General features: G+C 32.2%; 1 protein-coding gene across 1 annotated transcript in view; it reads right to left on the minus strand.

The window, feature by feature from the left end:
• The window catches only part of LOC126879894 (tyrosine kinase receptor Cad96Ca), a 153,815-nt gene that overhangs the window by 399 nt on the left and 139,565 nt on the right, over nucleotides 1-13,851 (minus strand). The window lies entirely within an intron of this gene.

Consider the following 13,851-nt stretch of genomic DNA (forward strand, 5'->3'; position numbering starts at 1 on the left):
AGAATGCACGAAAATTGAATAAAGAACACAGTTGAGGGCGAATAGTCTTTTTAGATCGTTTTTGTTGTTTTGTATTTGGTTATATATATGGAACAAAAAATAATATCATAATCTATGAAATGCTGTTAAGGGGGGGGGGGTCAGATTCGTGCAAATATTATTAAGAATTGCACATTTAATGATACAAGCATATAATTTGGTCCACATATACTGCACATATAGAGGTTCAAATTTAGATATGAGGCCTGCTCAGATTTTGCCTTTTACTAAAATGGCGGTCATTCAAAATGGGCTACTATACATATGTGACTAATAGCACGATATCTTTTGAATGGAAAGTCCGATTTTAACCAAATTTGGTACATAGGTTCTTTTTGTGATTTACAAGATCGTTGTCGTGAACTGGAAGAATCGGTTTACTAGAAGTTGTGTTTTCCTGGTTTTTTATGTAAAACTCTTTTATATTATGTAAATAATTTATTTCCAATTTTTTCACCCTGTATATAGTGTTTTTTCAAAATTGTAATACCACCATTGAAAAAAGCGTAAGAATATGTTTTAGGAAATATTTTGAACTTTTTAGTTATGTGAATTACCATTTAATAAATGCATAACGTATCTGCACATGTACCTATGTGTGGCAGATGCGTGCAAATATAAGAATTATTGTGAATTTAATAGTAGAAGACAATGGTAGAAGCATATAATTTGGACCACATATACTACACATACAAAAGTTTAAATTTAGATATGAGACCATCTCAGATTTTGCCTTTTACAAAAATGGCGAGCATTCAAAATGGTGGCTATACATATGTGACTAATAGCACGATAACTTTTGAACGAAAAGTCCGATTTCAGCAAAATTTGGCATCCAGGTTCTTTTTTTGTGGATAAGATTGAAGTCCTGAACGGGAAGAATCGGTTGACCAGAAGTTGTGTTTTCACTATTTCTTATGTAAAAATATGTTGGTTTTTTTTTTCAATTTTTTCACCCTGTATATATTAATTTTTCAAAAAGGTAATACCGCCATTGAAAAGAGTGTAAAAATATTTTTTAGGAAAGATTTTGAAATTTTTAATTATGTTAATTACCATTTAATAAATGCATAACGTATCTTCACATGTACCTATTACCTATGTGCGGCAGATTCATTTTGAATGCCCGCCATTTTTGTAAAAAAAAACAAAATCTGAGATGGCCTCATATCTAAATTTGAATCTTTGTGTGTAGTATGTGTGGTCCAAATTATATGATTTTATCATTAAATGCACAATAATTCTTATATTATTTGCACGAATCGGCCTCACATGGGTGAATAGGTACATGTGAAAATACGTTATGCATTTATTAATTGGTAATTAACATAACTAAAGAGTTCAAAATATTTCCTAAAAAATATTTTTACGCCCTTTTTAACGTCGGTATTAACTTTTTGGAAAAATTAATATATACAGGGTGAAAGAATTGGTAAAAAGACATACGAACATAAAAAGACACAAGAATTACATAAAAATTGGTAAAAAACAACTTCTGGTAAATCGATTCTTCCGGTTCAAGACCTTGGTCTTACACATCAAAAGAAGAACATATATACCAAATTTTGGTAAAATCGGAAATTTCGTTCAAGAGTTATCGTGCTATTAGTCACATATGTATAGTCGCCATTTTGAATGCTCGCCATTTTTGTAAAAGGTAGAATCTAAAATGGCCTTATATCTTAATTTGAACATTGATGTGCTTAGTACATGTGGTCCAAATTATATGCTTCTACCATTAAATGCACAATATTTCTTATAATATTTGCACGAATCTGCCACACATAGGTACATGTGAAGATACGTTATGCATTTATTAAATGGCAATTAAAATAACTAAAAAGATCAAAATATTTTCTACAAAATATTTTTACGCTCTTTTCAATTGCGGTATTACCTTTTTGAAAAATGAATATATACAGAGGGAAAAAATTGAAAAAAAAAACATATTTTTACATAAACAACCAGTAAAAACACAACTTCTGGTAAACCGATTCTTCTGGTTCACCACATCCATCTTAGAAACCAAAAAGAGTACCTATATACCAAATTTGGTTGAAATCGGGCTTTTTGTTAAATAGGGTATCATCAAAAATCCTTAAAAATAAAAAACCCAACAGAGTTACTTTGAGAAACTTATAAGCTAATAAAATCTTTTTGAATTTTTGTTTCACATAATCGTGTGACGAGTTCTGATCTCAAAAATCTGATCCCGAAATTTCATTTTTTTAGGTCTCTGTAAAAATTTACCACTGTTGCCTTATTTCTCTATATTTTTTCCTTGAAATTTTTTTTGAATATTCTGTGAATTGTTCTTAATCTGCCTATGTAATTTAAAAGTAAAATAAGCGAACCATAGTTAAAGAAATCACAAAAATGGGCTTGAAATGTTGATTTCAAACCATACCCTCCCCTTAAAGTGGGATAAAGCAAATCCAGCACAATATAAATATTTGTAAACTTCGGGGAGTACAATGGGCAGAAAACGATACTTAATAAATCGTTTTGTTTCATAGCCATCGAAGTAGATGGCGCCATTTTATGCTTACCACTCGAGTGGGAAACATTCAGGAAACGTTTGTTGGCCATTGGGTTTTGGTTGTATTCAGCTATCCATACCTGATGCATATTAGACCAGGGCGCATCTGTAAAAATATTAGTACATTTGGACGTTGAGAGGTGACTCATATTTTTTTGCAGAAATTGCTTGAAAATTACTCATATAATAATATTTAAGTTATCCTCCCACTCAAAAAGGTCCGGAACATTGTTTAAATAATCAAAATCTCAAAAAATGAAGGGAAAATTCGATTTTTTTCTTCGTTTTTTGATTATAACTTTGAAAGTATTAATTTCTGAGAAAAGTTGCACTGGCATAAAAGTTGTACAATTAAATTTCCTACAATATAGAATTCGTTAAAAATTTTAAACATCGTCACCCTTGTTGCAAAATAGCAATCATTGCGAAAAAAACGATAAAAAAACAAGTATTCGCATTTTACGTTTTTCAACCATTTATGCTACACTTAGGACCTTCATGTTTTACCAACAAAAACTTTATGATGTAAGAAAACAATACTGTGAATTTCATTAAGATCGGTTGAATAGATTTTGCAATCCAGCTTTCGCAAAAAAAAATAATTTTTTTCAAAATCTTGCAGGACTGAATATAAAGCCGACAGCAAGTTTAATTTTTTTTACATATAGAAGAATACCGTACCTTTCATTTGAAATTTGCAAAATTAAAATCGGTTAACCACTACAGCGTCAGGAATTTTTTTAAATACACATTTTTTTTGTGCTACGCGCAGGACAGCGGATAGATAGTTTGCTCTGATTGGGCATTCCAATGACCTTTGATAATGATTGATAAATTTTAATTTTTAGTACATTTCGATATAAATAAATAAATATGTTTATTGTAAAATAAAAACACATGCTCTGTCCTTTGAAATAACTTTTTTTTTGGCAAAAACTTTCTTTGTTCATATATTTTAACTTAGAGAATAAAAGTTTATTATTTTTAAACATATGCAACTGTTTAAACAATATTTCACAAACAATAATCAAATTAGTTTGATTTTAGTGGAATTAAAATATTAAAATACAACAAAATATAGAGTAAGAAAATAATATATTAGATAAAGATTGGAAGAAATTTTGGTGGAAATCAACTTGTGTGAATCGAACACCGCTGTCCTGCGCGTAGCACCAAAAATTAATGTTTATTTAAAAAATTCCTGACGGCGTGGTAGTTAATGGATTTTAATTTTAAAAATTGCAAATGAAAGATACGGTATTCTTCTATACGTAAAAAAAATGTCAACTTGCTATCTGCTTTACTTTCAGTCCTGCAGCATTTTGAAAAAATGATTTTTTTTGCGAAAGCTGGATTGCAAAATTAATTTTGCAAAATCTATTGCACCGATATTAATGAAACTTACAGTATTGTTTTACTATATTATATAGTTTTTCTGGGTAAAATATGAAGGTCCTAAGTGTAGCATAAATTGTTGAAAATCGTAAAATGCGAATACTTGTTTTTGTATGTTTTTTTCGAAATTATTGCTATTGTGCACCAAGGGTGACAATTTTTAAAATTTGTAACCAATCCTATATAATAGGAAATTTAATTACGCAACTTTTATGTTAGTACAACTTTTCCCGAAAGTGAATACAGTGGAACCTCGATAACTCGGATTAATCGGGACCGCGACCGATCCGGGTTATCGAAAATCCGAGATAGCCGGAGAATATGGTAAAAATTAATAAAATACGGTATACTTACAGATAAACTCCGTTAGAATTGAAATAACATGAAATATATTTATAAATATGCACAGTACCTACTCATTAAAATTACTAAAAAAAACACCAAACACAAACGTAAGCAAATGGAAGCGAACAATACAAGACACACAATACAGTTACAATGATGTAATGTTATTATTAGAACAGTGAAAACTAAAGACCATTGTTTTTAAAAGAATTTTTTAAATAGTCTTTCCTAAACAATGCTGACAGTTTGAAATAAAAAGGAATAGATACTACAGACAGGTGGCTGTTGTTTCTGCGGCGTGTGCTATGAGTCATTTTTAATATCGTATAGTTCAAATTACCCACATACACATTATCTCTAAAATATTATATTACATACATTTTTATTGTTGAAAGGTTTGTCTGATAATTAACTATTTTGATGGGAAATAAGCCACAATTAAATTGAAAAATACAAAATATTGAAAATCAAAATGTTTATCTGATGAAAATCGGTCCGGGTTAGCCGGATTTCCGGGTTATCGGGGGCCGACTTATCGGGGTTCCACTGTACTTTGAAAGTTATAATCAAAAAACGAAGAAAATAATCAAATTTTTCCTTCATTTTTTGACATTTTGTATATTTAAACAATGTTCCGGACATTTTTGAGTGGGAGGATAACCCAATTATTATTATAGGAGTTAATTCCAAGAAATTTCTGCAAAAAAATATGAGTCACCTCTTAACGTCCATCTCAAAACAGATGCGCCCTGGACTATATATACCTTGTACTATTTCGACAACTTTAAAACTTAAAAATAGTTTAAAAGTTAAGAAGACTTAACAGATTGGGGATATAAGATCTCATTCGACGCCTCATTTGTCACTAAATCTGGTCTAATGACGGAGGAGTTGTATTTACAAAATCTCTGGGACAGACAAGCATGGATAATCAGGGACGTATTTAGGGGTTGGCGAAAGAGGCGCCCGCCAAGGGCGCAAGAGTGAGGGGGCGCAAAATTAGCGGAAGAAAAACTTTTAGGAAATCCAAGATTTTAATTTTATAAACAAGTATTTTTCCTACTTTCGATGAAAAAATATGATTCCGTATTCTAGCAAAATTAAAAAGACAAGAGAGTACATAAATACCGGTACGGTGTCAGTAACATTATAAAAATAATTGTAATATATAAAGGATTTTAAGTTTTGTTAACTGGATGGTTTGCAGCGTTGCAAGCTAATACTAATACGACAGCGTAATACAGGTGGCACAAGAAGGGCAGTGCGTCGAGCGGCAGAAGATAGAACTGATCCATGGTACAATAAATTCCGCCTTTATTGAAACTTTATTGTATTATACCATGGAACTGATCAGTGATCATGCTCTCAGTCTCAGTGCGCGAGCAGCGAAGCGGAGCTGCACACTTGCACACAACGTCAAGTGTAAAGTTCAGTTCAGGCTATGAATCACTGCTCGTGAGTTGTGAAGAAAACGTAGACTGGCAAATATTTGTGAGATATTTAGAAGACGTCGCTATTGTATTTGTACTCTATTTGTGCTATCTTTGATTGTACTCCAGACGTTTCGCATTCCGAACAAATGAGTCAAGTCATAAGATTGATTTCTCTAGTGGTCAGGCTCAAATCGTGGAGAGTTTTGTTGATTTTATTGTTAGCCACAAGAAAACTGGTGAAGGAATCTCAAATGAAATTCTAACAAAATTGAAAGAAGATGGATTGGACATAAATGATTGTCGTGGCCAAGGCTTCGATAACGGATCGAACATGGCAGGAATTTACAACAGCGTACAAGCTCACATTGACAACATCAGTGACTTAGCTAGATTTGTGCCATGTGCCGCGCACAGCTTGAATTTGGTTGGTGTTCATGCAGCAGAAGTATCCACAATGACGATCACTTTTTTTTGGTATTGTACAGAGTATATTCTGTTTTGCCAGTGATTCAACGATACTATGGGAATGTTTTAACAAGTATTTGGGTAGCACTCTGAAGGGACACAGTTACACACGATGATCTTCAAAAAGACAGGCCATCACTTCTATTGAGAAAAACATTAAGGGATTATACACTGCTTTAAATTAGATGACTAGGCTTAGCCAAATATGCAAATTGCATATTTTGCATATTATAATGCATAAAAAATGCAAAAATTCCTAATTTTGCATATTTTTATATAAGTGTGCATAAAGTGCATATAATTCAAATTTTGTTTATACAAAATATATACATATATTTTTATATTACTGTAACAAGTAGCTTGGAAACCTCAATATTTAATTTTATTTTATAATCTCTTGGTACATATTCAAATTTTGGGTACCTGAATGTAGTAACTAATAAAAGAGCGGATTATTATAATGTACACACTTTTGTCACGTTTCGGTTACAAAGGTTCCAAAATCAGCCAGTTTATATCTCTAGGTAAAAATTTTTATTTTGACGGCCCATTTCGCTTTTGTTGTAAAATAAGCCGTGAACACGTGTCTTCGTAATTGTGAATAATTATTGTGCTTTGAAAATACCGCAAATAAACAGTTCAGTGTCGTGGTGTCATTCATAAAATCAAACTATAGTTTTGTTCAGAAAACTATTACTCAATTAGAATCCTCCAAATAATTATTATCATTGTTAGACAGTACATTTTAAATAAAAGAATTTGAATCATTGTTTCAATTTAAAAGTAATACATATTTAATAGGAAATTTTTCAAAAATTTAAAGCAACCACGGAAGAAAAAACAGTGGTTAATACCAGATTCTTTCTCAAGTGGTTCAAGTACTAACTGGGACATTTTTCGAAGCACTTAATTTAGAACCAACTATTATCGTAAATTTGAACAATGCCCCAATTACATCAGTTAATCTCGAAAGAAGTTTTTCTATGTAATCAGATAGAAGCCATAAGTATTTTGAACAGCATTTGATTATTATTTATTTGATAAGTAATAACCGAAATGAGTAAAAGATCAGAGGCCTACACAAAAGTTTCAAATGATTTTGGATTCTTATCAGGGTCATCACTGGAACAAACAACAGACACTGATTTGGAAAATTGTGCAAAAGATTCTGGCCTCAAATACAGCAGAGACGTGGACGCTGTTGAAATAGAAAGAGAAATTGGAAGTTTCAAATTCCATATAAACGAGCTGTTTGAACAGTTGGGCTCGGCATCCTCCTTAGAAATTTTGCAGGCAATTCATAAGTACCAGCTAAGAGATGCTTACCCAAATATTGAAATTGCTTACAGAATTTACCTTACAATGCCCGTTAGCGTTGCATCGTGTGAAAGGACATTTAGTAAACTTAAACTTATCAAGAACTACTTACGGTCGAGAACTGGCCAAACACCCATGAACAATCTGGCAATCTTATCAATTGAATACGAAACAGCTTCAAAACTTAAGGGGGCGGTAGCATTGAATTTCGCCAAGGGCGCAGGAATGGCACGATACGTCCCTGTGGATAATTCCAGGTATTCACATTTTTTTCAAATAAGTGAAAACAAAAATGGATATTGCGGTTCTAGTTTAAAAGCGAGAAAAGAAGAAATAGTAAACAACTTAAACATAATCTACTAACAGCCGAAAACAATAAAATGTTATAAATAGATGTTAAAGTGATTAAAAGAAAAAAAAATATTTAGTTGTAATTGATTTTGCTTTTAACCCTTAATCACTTATATTTTTGGGTTTATCGATTTCCATGGCAATTCCATTAATGTACTATAAATATGTTATCTATCCTAATTTGATATTCTAGTTTTATTGAATTATCGCACATTTATTAGTGGATTACCGAATTACAAATAAATTATTGCTGTTATTAAAATTGTCATAAACGCGAATAATCAGTTCTCACCAACTGTGGTAACATGGATATCAATTAAAGCGTTATTATATCTATTATTAATAATTCAAGCACACATTCACAAACATAATATATTCCTATCCTCTCTCTCTTCCTCTCTAAAATACACACACCGACAAAATTAGCCGAACACGTTAAAAATGGGACATGTTTGATGTCTCGTATTTCATAAACCAGTGGTCCGATTTGAGTGATTCTTTCAGTATGTTATAGCCTTATTATTTAAGAATATCGTTGTAATAATATTGTTACTAGACAGGTAAATACCATTTTATACTGGGTGTACCAATCATACTGTGTTTTTTTCGTAAAGTTTTAATTAGAATTAATACTCGATTGTAGACTTAGGCTTGCTTATCATTTTCCTTTTCGATTCATTTACTTATGTGAGATAATAAAAAAGTTATGTACGTTAACAGCTATCCATGTTTTTCATCAATAAATCCTCATAGTAGGGGAGGAAAGTATACTAAATTTGCAGTTACTCGAGCGTTATGGGGACCTATTGGATTGTGAAGAGTATGTGCTAAAATCAGAAAGAGGTTAAGTTAAGTTTTCCATAAAGTGGGGGACTTTTCATTTTTTAATTTAATGTTCCATTTGAAACAATCATTTTTCTCCGATTATAGCGCTGTCTATCCATAATTCGAAAAAATATGTCGAATAAAAGTTGCTTATTTTTACGTAAAGAATCTAAATCTGCAATAAAAATTGGGGGCTCCTATTTAATATTTTAAATTAAATCCCCCACCCCACCTCCGTGGGGGCTCGTGACACCCCACGGAGAGGGGTAAATTAAAAATTATAAATACGACCCCGCGATATTTTGCGAAATGAACATCAGATCTTAAAACTGCAAAATATACCTATTCAATATTTTTCAAAAATCTACCGAATGGCACCAAACACAACCCCCCACGGAGGTGGGGTGGGGGGTTACATTAAAATATTAAATAGGAGCCCCCAATTTTTATTGCAGATTTGGATCCTTGACGTAAAAATAAGCAAGTTTTATTCGCAACGTTTTTTCCTATTATGGATAAATGGCGCTATAATCGGAAAAAAACGATTGGTGGAAATGGAAAATTAAATTGAAAAATGGAGAGTCCCACACTTTATGGAAAACTTAACTTAACTTTTTTGGTTGTAGCACCCACTCTTCACAATCCACTCCAGGTCCCAAGAACGCTCGAGTAATTGCAAATTTACCATACTTTTCTCCCATACTATGAGGATTTATTGATAAAAAACATGGTTAGTTGTTAAAGCACATAACTTTTTTATTTTCCAACATAAGCAAATGAATCAAAAAAGAAAATGTTAAAGAAAGCATAATTCTACAATCGAGTTTTAATTTTAATATTTTATATACGCTGGAATATTCCACAGGGTGTTCCGAACTTTAAGAAAAAAACACAGTATGCTTGTTACACCCGGTATAAAATGACATTTATCTGTCTAGCAACAATATTATGACACCGATATTCTTAAATAATAAGGCTATAACATACTGAAAGAATCACTCAAATCGGACCACTGGTTTATGAAATACGAGACATCAAACATGTCCCATTTTTAACGTGTTCGGCTAATTTTGCCGGTGTGTGTATATACGTATATGTTCGGACTTTATTTATATTTTTCTTTTTAAATAATTGATGGATTCGACCGTTACTTGATGGAAGTTACTTCCACAAAATTTATTATAACTATTTGACTACACCTGTTTCGGCAGAGTGCCTTTCTCAAGTGATTTAGTTTACTATGTGTTTGGCTTTTTAAAGTCTTTAACTGAAGAGGTTGAGGAGTGGGGAGCTGTTTGTCTCGAGTTGGTCATTCAGAATTATATCTTTATTTTTCAATTCATTAATTTCCATAGATTCTAATAAAGATAGCTTAAGGCCTTTATTTTGAATATGTAGAATTTGAAACTGTTCATTAAAAGAATGATTATGATCTCGCCTTCGGCTCGTGAAATTATGTCAAAGTGTCACAAGAGCAAAAATTATATATTAATTTCAGAGGTCGAGTGCAATTTGTTGCGATTATTTCATGAATAAAACTGTTCAAAACCAAAATTTTATTGTAATTTATTTATGTAAGTACCATTAAACACACAGTTTTTATAAATATTTGACGATTGAAAGTCATCACTTTTATAATTTTTAAAACATTAATTGTCATTAATGTCACTGAATGTATTTTTTCGTAGCAACGAAGGGCATCTGACGTAATATACTTAACGACGGGAGATTATCAAAAATTATCGATTTAATTCAGATGTCTGTAGCTTTCTATTGGTCAGAATCTCCTATGAATGAAATAATCGCGTTAGTTTCGTTAAAACAGGAACACAATAAGATACATTTGAAATAAAATAGTAAATAATATCTAAATATTAGTTTATTGCACGTATTATAATTATTTTAAGGCCATATTAAAATACCTAACGCGTGCGGAAAAGTAAAACTTTCTAAACTAAAACGAGTGCGCGAAAGTAGACATTTTTGCAAGCTCGTAGAAAAAACTCTTTTCAAAATTAAATTAGCAGACAGAAAAATGACATTTTTGTTATGTACAACCTGTCTGAAGTTTAGAGTGAGTTTAGTGCAACTGATTCTCTTTAGGGATATTCATCTGTAAGCTGAGATCTGTACCAATTTTTATATTTTTAATAAAGTTGATTATTGATAACGCGGATTCGCACACATAAGTTGATCCAAACATAGTATACAATTCCATGGCAAAACATTTTTAAAATTGCCAAACACTAGGTATATTCTGAATTTAATGGCGGTCCGCACAAAATTAGCCCACGGTCCGGATGCGGACCGCGGTATGCCAATTGGTGACCCCTGCTCTGGACCCTAGGGCCAATGTAAATAAATAACTTTGCAGAAATTGATACTGAATTTGTATTTTGTTAGATTCTGTGTGTATTCTCATCATTTTTTTTTCTAATAATATAACGTTTTTATAGATTTGTTTTAGCATCAGTGGAATTCATTAACCATCAACAATATTTTGTATCTTCTTCTTAGGGTGCCTTCTCCATTACTGAAGGGTGACTATAACTACAGCAAATTTCTCTCTATCTTGTATGGTTCTTAGTATCGAATGTGTGTCCATACCTATCCAGTCTCTTACATTCTTCACCCAAGAGTATTTTCTTGTTCCTGGACCTCTTCTTCCTTCGACTTTCCCTTCCATTATGAGTCGTAAAAAGTTTATTTTCTGTTTTTTACCATATTTAGGAGTTCTCTCTCAGTCCCCACTCTTCTCAGCACCTCGTTGTTGGTCACGTGCTTTGTCCTAGAGATCTTCAGCATCCTTCGAAAAACCCACATCTCAAAGAACTCATACTTCTAATTCCGAGAATCCATGTTTCCACTCCGTATAGCAATATGGAATAAATTAATGTTTTTAGAATTTGGTATTGGATATCTAACGATAAGGTAGAGTTTATTAAGAATTTTTTCATTCTTTAAAAAGCGGATCTAGCATACTCTATACGAGCACGTATTTCGACCTCGTGGTCAAGATCCTTTGTTATCCAGCAACCAAGATACTGGAATCTTTGTACGGGTTTTATATGTTTGTTATAGATACGAATATTAATGTCGACATTTGGTCCAGGTATAACAGCCATTACTTTTGTTTTATTTGTGTTGATATTAATTCAGCACCAAGCTATCTCCCTCTCTGATTATGACATTCGCAAGTCGTTGCAAACCCCCAGCACTGCGTTTACGTATCTTAAGTTGTTTACGTATTCTCCGTTGATTTTTATTCCTTCTTAATATTTTCGAGGGCAGTTTGAAAGATCTTTTCGGAATACAGTCGAACCCGCTTATAACCGGTTAAAGGAATATCCCGGTTTAAGGAATAAAAATTTGAGGCCTTTCTGCTAGCTATCAATGATGGGTTAATAGAATATCCTGGTTATACGAATAGTTTTACTTGGCACGAAGGCTATTCCAATAAGCGGGTTCGACTGTACAGTCGAACCCGCTTATTAGAGTACCGGTTATAAGAATATCCCGGTTTATGGAATATAAATTCGAGGTCCCGAAACGTTTCCATTTACTCCTTAATCAATTTATTCGTTTATTGGAATACGTAATAATAAAGCAATACCGCTTATAAGAATATAATTTTTCAGGTCAACGAATAAATTTTTACCTACAATTTCGAATTTCCTAAAAATTTGAATTATGTCTTGTACTATGGTTTCTAACCAAGGGCTTCGAAGGCCTGTAAGTAGTGCTGTCTTATTTATATTATTTGGGTTTGTCAGATAGGTAATAAATATTTTATTGCCTTGTTATGAGTACCAATTCAATCGTTTACCGGCAAATTCAGTCGTAAAATAATTTCCTTTGTCTACAAACTATACATATTGCCACCCAGTTGCCTGTTAAAATTTTTAAGAAACAGTTCGCCCATCCTAATCGCTTCTTCTTCTTGCAGTACTGGCTCCTATCGGAGGTTAGCTACCATCACAGCAATCTTAACTTTGTTGGCTGCAGCTCTGAACAACTGTATTGAACTGCACCCATACCATTCCCTTAAATTTCGCAACCAGGAAATCCTCCAACGTCCCTAATTGCTCCTAATCGCTTGTTAAGTTATAAAACCTTTTCGGGATGGCCAAACCATTTCAAATTTTTCTAATTTTTATAATTCAGAGCAACAAAAGTGACTAGTATTTTATGTAACAAAAAACAAGGTACAATTACCGATTATTTATTTTTCAAGACTAAATAAATAAGATAAAGATAAAGGCAGGTTTTGTTTATATTTGATTCAGAGTCGGACTACCATCTTCATATAGCTATTTCAGCATCCTCATGCATCCTCAGTGAAGCTATGCAGTCACAACTCTAAATAAATAATTTTCTTATTAAGTATATTATGTATTTTAATACGAAAATTTGTACATAATCTATATATTGCATACATTTCATATTAATAACTGATTACTGTATGCATCCACATAATATATAATGTAATTTGGTTTTTTAATAAATACGTTACGCTATTTTATTATTGACATAAAAAGACCTAAAACAATATAAATATACATATTAACATAGTATGTACTATTATTACGTATATTCGGTACACTTATTACGGCTAGCCACCAATGATCGGTTATTATAATATCCCGGTTATAAGAATATTTTTGCTTGGCACGAAAGCTATTCCAATAAGCTAGTTCGACTGTATATATTAAATAATAGTGGAGAAAGTAGACAACCCTGGCGAACTCCTCTTTTTATTGACATTTCTGATGGTAGACGATTATCTAGTTTGATTGACGCCATTTGTTCCCAATATGGGTGTTCAAGGGCCACATTGTTATGGTCTATACCGTGTTGTGTTTGGGTTTCTATGAGTGCTTTGTGTTTTATTTGATCAAACGCTTTTTCGTAGTCGATAAAACAGAGAAACACGTCTTTTCGCTGATCTAAGCAGACGCGCAATATTTTGTATACATAAATGGTATTTCTCTTTCATTTTCTGTATATTTTTTCTATTTAGTTTAAGAGGATGATGTTTTACGTTTATATAGGTATTTACCTACCTACTGTTTGTCTAGGTAAACCACCTCGTATATTGTTTTATACTTTATCCTCAAAACAATGTAATGGAATAATAAAAAT

Source organism: Diabrotica virgifera, chromosome 2, assembly GCF_917563875.1.
Source record: "Diabrotica virgifera virgifera chromosome 2, PGI_DIABVI_V3a".
NCBI classification, from domain to species: Eukaryota; Metazoa; Arthropoda; class Insecta; order Coleoptera; family Chrysomelidae; genus Diabrotica; species Diabrotica virgifera.